The sequence below is a fragment of the Callospermophilus lateralis genome, unplaced genomic scaffold (assembly GCF_048772815.1).
Source record: "Callospermophilus lateralis isolate mCalLat2 unplaced genomic scaffold, mCalLat2.hap1 Scaffold_281, whole genome shotgun sequence".
Lineage (NCBI taxonomy): Eukaryota > Metazoa > Chordata > Mammalia > Rodentia > Sciuridae > Callospermophilus > Callospermophilus lateralis.
This window is the reverse complement of record NW_027513510.1, coordinates 1486993-1498116: the sequence shown is the minus strand read 5'-3', so window position 1 is coordinate 1498116 and position 11124 is coordinate 1486993.

Below are 11124 nucleotides of genomic sequence, written 5' to 3'. Positions count from 1 at the left end.
TAAACAACAATAAGTGTTGGCGAGGATTTGGGGAAAAGGATACACTTGTACACTGCTGGTGGAACTGCAAATTGGTGAGGCCAATTTTGAAAGAAGTATGGATATTCCTGGAAAAGCTGGAAATGGATCCACCATTTGACCCAGCTATCACCCTTCTTGGAATGTTCTCTGAGGATCTTAAAAGAGCGTACTATAGGGATACTGCCACATCAATGATCATAGCAGCACAATTCACAATAGCTAGACTGTGGAGCCAACTTAGATGCCCTTCAATAGATTAATAGATAAAAAAATGTTGCATCTATACACAATGGAGTATTACACAGCACAAAAAATGACAAAATCATAGAATTTGCAGGAAAATGGATGGCATTAGAGCATATTATGCTAAGCGAAGCTAACCAATCCTTAAAAAACAAATGCCAAATGTCTTCTCTGTTATAAAGAGAGCAAATAAGAACAGAACAGGGAGGAAGAGCATGAGGAAAAGATTAACATTAAACAAAGACGAATGGGGGGAGAGAAAGGGAGAGAGAAGGGAAAGCTTATGAAAATTGTAGGAAACTCTCAATGTTACACAAAATTGCATATAAGATGTTGTGAGGGGAAGTGAGGGGGAAACAATGGAGAGAATTGAACAATAGCAGATGAGGTAGAGAGGGAAGATGGGAGGGGAGGAGAGGGTGGATAGTAGGGGATAGGAAAGGTAGCAGAATACAACAGTCACTAATATGCCATTATGTAAAAATGTGAATGTGTAACCGATGTGATTCTACAATTCGTATTTGGGGAAAAAATGGGAGTTCATAACCCAATTGAGTCAAATGTATGAAAGATGATATATCTTGAGCTTTGTAATGTTTTGAACAACCAATAAAAATAAATAAATAAATAAAGGTTTAAAATTTAGTGGGAAGAAATCAGCTAAAAATGGATTCAGATGTATTCATTTTGCTATACAGAAACTTTGTTTTGTGAATATCACAAATTTATTTTACCAGAAAATGCACATAAATTGAGATTAAAGGATAATTCACCTAACTTCATGAAAAATTCATAGCATTTTCTACACTTTTCATATTTCATTTTTTTCGTGAATATTTTGTCATGGACAAGGTCTAGTCTTAGGCTATTCTTCCTGAATACTACCTCATCTGACAAGTTCGTACAATGTGTTGGATTGTTCTTTTCATCTTTTATTTAATAGTTTCTAGCTGATAATGTGTATTTTTTCTTATCTTTATTTGGACATACAAACCTAACTATATCTTTGCATTTTATGTTTTACTGGGGAAGAGACTCATCAAAAGCTCTTTGTTATATGTATCAACAATCAAACATCTAGAGCATGCAATTATTCTTAATTTTGCATGAAAATAAATTTGTACAATTTTTCTTATAAAGATGTAGTATTATTAATAATGTCCCTACTGTAATAAGTAACTACTTACAAGAAGAATTAAACAATTGACTTTATATCAATTATGAACATGAAAAGTACTAAAATAAGTATTTGGCAATTAATACACAATTGATAGAAATTGAAATCACAAGAAAGCCATTTAAAAAGTCAGTGCATATGGTCCTTAAATAATAGGTTGTTCAAATAAAATTTCTCTAATTCATAAGAGTTAATATGCGACATTACCACTTAATGTGATATAAAACTTTAAATTATCAGTATTGATAAATAAGAATGATACCTGTTTACTTAAATATGTTTATTTGATTTTCACTGTAAGATGTTAATTATGGAAGAATTGAGAATTAAGAAAGACTTGGTCTATATTATTTCTAACAGGAAAATCAAAGTACTTTTAAATATATATGTATATATATAATATATGAAATGTATATGCATGAATATAGATACATATGTATAATAAATGTATTGTAATATATCTATCAGGTGATTATACTTTTTAAATTTTCTCAAGAAAAAGAATGACTATAAAAAACAGTCTTAAATTTAAATTTCATAGCATACTACTGTTTGTAATGACATGAGAGAAAAATAGATATGGAGGGGAAACCAAAAAGGAAGGGAGAGAAGGGGGAAAATGAGGAAGAAAGTGAGTAAAGAAGAGGGACATGAGTGTATGATGTTAAGATAGAAGTGGAGGGGCTGGGTTTGTGGCTCAGAGGTAACATGCTTTTCTAGCATGTGTGAGGCACATGGTTCTATTCTCAGCACCACATACAAATAAACAAAATGAAGGTCAATCAACAACTGAAAAAATAAAAAAAGAAAAAAGAAGAAATATTACGAAAATTCCAAGCTTTGATGAATGTTAAATAAAAAAAATATGTTACATAGCCTTATGTAATTTCTAGACTATCCAAAATAGTCACTAAATGTTAGATTATTAGTGCTGTAACTAAAAATCCATTGATCTTTCCTCTACATTCTGTGGCATGCTAGTGCTAAAATAAATTGTATTATTAATTCCCCCCCAAATCCTAATATTTCTACAGTAACTGACCCAGTTGAACATCAATGCAAGTAGACTCTATGAGACATGATGTGTATTTTGACGTTCATTTTTATTCAACACTGGTACATTACTATCTTCAGTTTATGCACATCATAGCATATATGTTTCATCAAAATTTCTCAAATTTATAGGCATTTGTTTCACTTTCAATCACTTCCTGCTTGAGAACACATGTATTCCTCCATGTTTCATAACTGCTCTTTTCATGAGACTTCTTCCCAAAAACATTATTTTCGATTTCCATTATCACATTTGAAGCAAAACGCACAAACCCGTCACAATAAACCATAACACTAATATTACCATTAGATGTATAACTGGTTGGAATGAATGGTTGTATATCGATATAAGATTTCTTACTTAGTTTCAGATATCAATTCAATCCATTATTTAAAGTGGAACCAGTTATATTATTTATTCACAGTACAGTCTATTCACGAATTATCTCTATATTCATAGACACAGGTACACCTCTTTGTACCCCCAATACTAATTTATACGTCCTCAAAATATAGCTCCCAGAAATGGTGGAAGAAATACCCATGTCACCTGATCTCCATATACATTTTATCACAGTAATATTCTGGACACAAAAAGCAAAGGTCACACTTATGATTGTACAAAACCTAAATGGAAAGTGAACATGGATTACTAAAAACATCCATGTCCAGGTTGCCTAATGCTCTCAAATGAAAATCCTATTGGTGACTACATATTTGTTTCTTCCAAAGATTATATATTCAAACTCAAACATGTTGAAAATGTCTAATCCTGTCACTCACTTTATACTTTGCCTGATTTTGTAATGTCTCTATTGATATCTGCTTTCCTACATATTTTCCCCAGTTAATCATTGTGACTTCCTCATCACATGTGCTGATATTTACATTCACTCTCTTAGCGATACCCTAGTTCTAAAGAACTTTTGTTCCAAATCCTACACTCATTCTTCTTCCTAAACCTACCGACTATCTTCCTAATCCTACCGACTATCACTTTTTGACTGGATGTTCTCTTCTACATTCAATCATCCAAGGTGAAAGGTCCTATGCCATTGTATATCGATTTATCTGAAACATCTGTGCAGAATGTAATTCAACGCTAAGTATCCCAATCAAGGGACAAATGAAGTTCTGGGCTTCAAATCTTACTTAGATTTCTGTTTTCGTACATATATTTCACCTCTATATTCTTATAAATATCACAGGTTCCCAATACCATTATTCATCCAGCAGAATGGTTCCTAACCCATATCGAACATGTTAATAACACTAATCATACACTGTTCCCTCAATCTAACTTTACTGAGGAGCAGCGACAGTGTTGGTCTTACAATACAGGAATGTATGGGATCTTCCACCTGCTGAGAACATCAAAGGTACATGCAGAAATGATCTCTGGAGAAGATGTAGGCAGCTATGAAGGACCTGAGAGAGCAAAAGACATCTCCATGGCAAAGAACCTGGTAGGATGAAGGAATGTGTCTGAATCAGCCTCACTCTTCTTAATGTAGAGTAGACCAAACCAGGCCTGTGTGGAAAGCTCTTCCCAGGTGCGTATGGTTGATATACCATTCTAACATATGAAAGTGTCACAGGAAGTAGGGGCAGCCTCCATCTCATGGGACCCTTGGAAGCAACTGTTAGGACAAAGTGGTTGCCAAGGCAGTTACCTCATTCAGTTCCTGAAAGAAGTGACCACACCCCACTTCCTTGATGATGAAAGTCTCTGAACTTGGGATCCAGGAAGCCAGGCACCCAGAGCCATTACCAATCCCAGTCCCAGTGGTCTCACTTGTTTGAATTTACCAAAGACAGAGTCAGTCTTTCTTCTTAACTGTTAAGGTCTGTAAACACGTCAGATTGGCACCTGTTATTTTGCCAGAGAAATGTTAGAGTCTGTAAAAAAGTCTGGATGGCGCCTGGCAAAATGCCAGAGGGAGTGGTTTGTGAAGTAACAAAAGCGAGCCATTAAGTGTGGAGATTCCTTATTGTTTGACTGCTGTATCTACTTCATGCTAATTAGATAGGCTGTGTAAAATGTATAAATACCGCTCTTATTCAACAATAATCGGCTTCCACTCCTGCTGCATCAGTCTACCCAAGTTGTTCGTCACCCCCCCGGTTATTTTGCCCAGCCAGCCGGGCTGCGGCACTTACCTACTGATGTGAGGATGGCCAAATGCCAGGGAAGCTCTGAAGATAATTCTTTCCTGATAAAGCAGGTATTGGCTCACCACTGACTCCTGACTACTTCACAGAGTTAGCAAAGGAAAGCAGATTTGAGACAGGACAAGCAATTTTGGGGAACATAGTATGGCCCACCAGTCAGAGGACACTCTGGATAGTCACAGACCAACTTGGAGGAAAGAGTTGCCTTGGTGGGTGTGGTTGTGGGTTTGTGTATTCCACTGTGTCTGTGGTTATAGACATTAGAAAAGAGAATGCATCAATGGAATTGTTCTGTCTAGTAGAAAGCTTCTCAGCATTCATCCTGCCAAATTTATGAATGGACTACGGCTTTCCTTATGAATGGGCAACACCTGCTATCTTCCTAAGTTCCTGTTTTCTTCCTGAATTCTGGCCACTCTCAAGAATAGGCTCATGGTTTTGTGTAAAAGATATGTACCACCTCCAAACTCTATAACATGGCCTTGTACTGGATAGCTGAAGGGAATGGAGAGGAACTCAGAAAACTCAGATATCAGTGTGACCAGTAAAGTGTCAGTGGAGAAACACTGATTTGGGCCTTTTGTTTACCTATTTTTCCGTTGCCCTGAATGTCTGGAAGGTCTTTGCCTCAGTCCACCCCTTTGTGAAACCTGAAGAAAACAGTTTTCTAATGGAAAATAATGAGCATCACCTGTGGCTCTTTGCTTAATTGCCGTGGAAAGGGATGTGTCTTAATCAGCCTCTTGGCCCTGTGTGAGGCTGTGACTTAGATTCTCACCACCTGATGAATCTAAGGAAAGATCTCATGTGTGCATCCAAAACCAAAATGGAAAAAGAGCAGTCTTGTGGATGAAGTCTCTCGCCTTCCTCTGTAAGGTTCCTGACTTCCATCAAGTGAGAATAGGTATCTTTGGTTCAAAAAGTTTTTCAAAGCCCTGCAGAGGCAAGCCCATAGGTGCTTGGATTTTCTCATAACTCCAATTCACATAAAGAATCTAAACCCCACAGACATAAGGCTCAAATTGGAGAAGCAGAGCAGTATTAATGGCAGGCCTAATTGATCACTCCTTGTTCACAGATAGGTTGTCAAGCCACCCTGACATTAGACAAATGAGGGTAGGGAGCATATTTTGGATACTGTCTTCAGCTGCACCCCTCATGGAAACTTCCAGCCAGAGGTTATGATGAGTGTCTATGTGGAAGTAGTTGAGAGCCATGTGGGAGTGTTTTGGTTTTAATTGTGGTCATTTGTTTGGCTGATGGAAGAGATGACTGGGTCCACCTTGGCTTGAACTCTGGTGTGAGTCTTCTTAGAGACTGAGTTCTGGAAATGACTGCAGAGATGTATTGCCATGAATTGTGTTGGGATTTTTGGAGGCCACGCATGGTAGTGGCCTTTGGAAACTGAGATCTAGGCCCGGGGGGCTTCCCACAGAGCACTGGGAATCTGAGCCAGAATATCACATGATTTTATTCTGAAAGACTTGACAGCCATAGTTGAGAGTAAAAACACACATGGACCTCACATTGTAGACCTCAATGGGCCTGGCTTCATTTGATCTTTTGGCCACTCTTTGGGAAGTCTTGCCTGTGAGAGTTCTCCAGAACTTTCATTGAAATGGGCTTTCTCACCTTTTAATGTTTCCAGAATGAATTAAATCCCACAGTGCCTCCAACCTCATCCTTGAAAAATGGCTAGATAAACATCATAAAAATTTGAAATTCCCATCACCAGGTGACACTGGATACACTTTGGATTTCCTGTTGCTCATCATGAGTGTACCAGACAGTGCCTTGATTGACTGGGTTTCATGAAAATGGTGTAGAACAATGATGCAAATAAGTTAAAGTCTGCTGAGTAGTGGGCCTAGAGCAGTGTTTTGCAGGTCTGTGATAAAACTTCTGTGGTGGGGTCATGTGGATCTGCAAAAGGCTTGTAACTGACATGGTGCAGCCAGCAGACCCTTGTATGTAAAGGCATCTTGTTGAATGGAGAGGTTTCAGGGCAATGTTCAGAATCAGGTTGCTATGGTCAAGGGGGCAAGCTATGTGGGATAGAAGCCTGGTTGGTGCATTCTCCTGCAGACCCTGACGCACAACACGTGACAGATCTCCCTCCAGCACTGTGACCCAGTTGAATTCCTTGTAATTCCTGAAGCCAATACCAAACTCCCAGTGCAGCAGCAAGGACACCATGAAAAGTGGAGGATGACCAAATGGCTTCACAGTCCACACGGGGCCACACTTAGCCTTCAGTGGCAAGAGTTTACTTACAAAGAGAGAATTTAGCCTTGCTGCCTCACGTTCTTTGGAAAATAAGAAACCATGTTCTGCAGGTCACATAGATGGAGACCCAGCTTTGGTGGTCTCACTAGAAAGGAAGCCATAGGTCCTGACTACAACATATACTTCAAGTGGCCAACCTCAGAGGCAGGTTCTCCAGAAGTCTTTAGGCTGGCAGATCTCCATATTTGTGCAGTATTTACCCTGTCCCTTACTTTTGGAAACTCCTCTACCACCTCCAATATTGTGAACTCGTAACCATGTTCCATTCCTGATATGTATTCACAGATTTTCTAAATCTTCTTCTTTTATTTTGTCTTACTTGGGGCAAAGATAGTGTCAAGGTATTGTTGTGAATGAGAGTAGGAAGATTTTGTGTAGCACATATTTGCATACACATTTGATTCATTTTCCTATTTTACATTCAAAATACTGAATCCCTGACACGAACCCATACCCTACTAGACTCTGACTACTAACCCTAATATGGTGGAGAGAAATAATGCAAACAGAAGTGAAATACAAACAGTTCAGAGGAGGCATGGTGTATAGTTGGATTTGCCTTTTGCATGATAAAGTGTAGGTGTTATAAATCTAGTCAATTTTTAATTAAAATAGTTCACCATGGGTTTTTGTAGTTAACAAATACGTGAATTCCTGTCTTCCTTTCTCTGTAGCCTATTCAGCACATGTATTTTTATATGCCCTTTCTCTGTAGCCTATTCAGCACATGTATTTTTATATGCACATATAGAATCCTACCTGGTATCACACGTACATTTTTGTGACTTGGCTGACTTGGAGATACAAATTGTGAGAAAAGATCACTCCTCCTAAAAGCAGTTGGAACTGAAAATTCAACCTATGTGTGAGCTTCCTAGGAGAACAACATTGTACATAAATCCATGCTCAGTAAAATAAATTATTTTGCATCTGTGGATGTTATATATTTCATGATGAATATTGATTGGCTTATATATTGGTACTTTTTAATATCTCTGTGGGTGTTTTGGGTGTGTGTTTATATATATATATATATATATATATATATATATATATATATATATATATACACTCTCAAGATTTTTCAAAATATGAAATATATGTGTCTTATATACACTACCGAAATTCATTCATGGTCATGTATGTGGATTTATAATAAAAATTTCACAAGATTATTCTCAGAAGTATTCATTTACCTGAACTACATATTTGTTTTCTAGTACTTAAAACTAACTTCAGTGAATGTGCATACAAATACTAATATTTCTACAGTAATTGACCCAGTTTAACATCAATGCAATTAGATTCCTATGGGACATGGTGTGTATTTTGATGTTCATTTTTATTCAACATTGGTTCGTTAATATTTCTTCAGTTCATGCACATCATAGGATATATATTTCATCCACAAATTCACAAATTTATAGGCATTTGTTTCTCTTTCAATCACTTACTGCTTCAGAACACATGTATTCCTCCAGGTTTCTTGACTGGTCTTTTAATGAGACTTCTTTCCAAACACATTATTTTCGATTTCCATAATCACTTTTGAAGCAAATCTCACACAATCTTTATAATAAAACATAACGCAATTATACAATTAGATGTGTAACTGGTTGGAATGAATGATTGTATATCAATAAAAGTTTTTGTGTATATTTTCACATATCAATTCAATCCATTATTTAAAGTGGAAACAGTTATATTATTTATTCACAATATTGTCAATTCATGCATTAATTCTATATTCATAGACACAGAGTACAAATCTTTGTACCGCCAATAATAATTTATACATTTTCAAAATATTGCTCTCAGAAATGGTATAAGAAATACTTATGTCACCCAATCTACATATACATTTTATCACAGTAATATTCGGGACCCAAAATGCAAAGGTCAAACATATGATTGTACCAAAGCCTAAATTGAAAGTGAGCATGGATTACTAAAAACATCCATGTACATGTTGCCTAATGTTCTCAAATGTCAATCCTATTTGTGACAACATATTTTTTTCTTCCTTAGATTATATATTCAAACTCAACCCTGTTGAAAATATCTAATCCTATCACTCACTTTATACTTTTCCTGATTTCTTAATGTCTCTATTGATATCTGCTTACCGACATATTTTCCCCAGTTCATCATTGTGACTGACTCTTCACATGTGCTCACATTTAAATTCACTCTCTATCCGAAACTCTATTGCTGGAGAACTTTTGTCCAAAACCTAAACTCACTCTTCTTTCTGAAACTGAATATCTTTCTAATAATTTCAACTATCCCTTTTTGACTAGAAGTTCTCTTCAACATTCCATCATCCAACGTACAAGGTCCTATGCCATTGTACTGAATTTATCTGAGACATCTCTGCAGAAAATAATTCAAATCTAAGTATCCCAATCAAGGGCCCAATGCCCTTCTGGGCTTCAAATCTTACCTACATTTCTGTTTTCATACTAATATTTCACCTATATTTTCTTGTAAATATTGCAGCTTCCCAATCATTCCTGCAGAATGATTCCTAACTCATATCGAACATGTTATTAATCCTAATCATACACTGTTCCCTCAATCTAACTTTACAGAAGATTAGAGACAGAGTTGGTCTTTCAATATAGGAATGTAGCAGATCTTCCACATGCTAAGATCCTCAAAGGTCCATACAGAAATCATCCCTGGAGAAGATGTATGCAGCTATGAAGGACCTGAGAGAGAAAAAGTCATCTCCATGTAATGGCTCACCGCTGGCTCCTAATAACCTCACAGAGTTGGCCAAGGAGACCAGATCTGAGACAGGACAGGCCATTTCTGGGAACATAGTATGGCCCACCAGTAAGAGGACACTCCGGATAGTCACAGACCTACTTGGGGGAAGGAGGTGCCTTTGTGGGTTGGGTGTGAGTTTGTGGTCTTGTCTCATTTTCTGAGAATAGGTAGGAAAGGCAGTATGTTCATTTTGGAGTGGATGGTTTCTAGAAAGTCGTTTGACAAGGAGTGTGTTTCTATGTCTGGTTATCCCACTGTGTTCGTGGATGAAGACATTAGAAAGAGCATGCATCAATGGATGTGTTCTGTCTAGTAGAAAGCTTCCCAGCATTCATCCTTCCCAATTTATAGATGGACTTGGCTTGCCTTCTGGATGGGCAACACCTACTGTCTTCCTAAGTTCCTGTTTTCTGCCTGAATTCTGGCCACTAACCATAATAGGCTCATGGTTATGTGTCCAAGATATGTACCACCTCCAAGCTCTGGGACATGGCCATGTACAGGATAGCTGAAGGGAATTGGAGCATCTCAGAAAACTCAGATATCAATGTGACCAGTAAAGTCTCTGTGGAGAAACCCTGCTTTGGGCCTTTTGCATACCTATTCTTCTGTTGCACTGAATAACAGGAAGGTCTTTGATTAGGCCACGCCTTTGTGAAGCCTGAAGAAAACAGTTTTCAAATGGAAATGAATGAGCATCACCTGGGGCTCTTTGCTTAATTGTTTGGAAAGGGATGTGTCTGAATTGGCCACTTGGCCCTGTGTGAGGCTGTGGCTTAGATACTCAGCACCTAATGGACCTAAAGAAAGATCCCATGTGTGCACCCAAATCCAAAATGTCCAAAAAGCATTAATTGTGGACTACGTCTCTCGCCTTCCTCTGTAAGGTTCCTGATCTCCATCAAGTGAGAATAGGGATCCTTTGCATCAAATGAGTACTTCAAAGCCTTGCAGAGTCTAGCCCACTGGTGCTTGTGATTACTCATGACTCCAGTTCACATAAAGAATCTAAATCCCACAGTCAGTAAGCCTCAAATTGGAATTGTGGAGCAGTATTAAAGGCAGGGCTCTATGATCATTCCGTGTTCAAAGGAAGGGTGTCCAGGCAACCCTGACTTGTGACAAATGAGGTGCGAGGGTGCTTATTTTGAACACTGTGTTGGTCTGTGCCCCTCATGAAAACCTCAAGCCAGAGGTTATTATTAGTGTCTATATGGAAGAAGATGAGTGCCATGTGGGAATCTTTTGTTTTTAATTGTGGTCATTTGTGTGGCGGTTGGAAGAGATGTCTGGTTCCACCTGGGCTTGAACTCTGGTGTGATTCCCCTTAGAGACTGAGTTGTGGAACTGTCCTCAGAGAAGTATTGCCATGAATTGTGTTGAGATTTTAGGAGGCCACA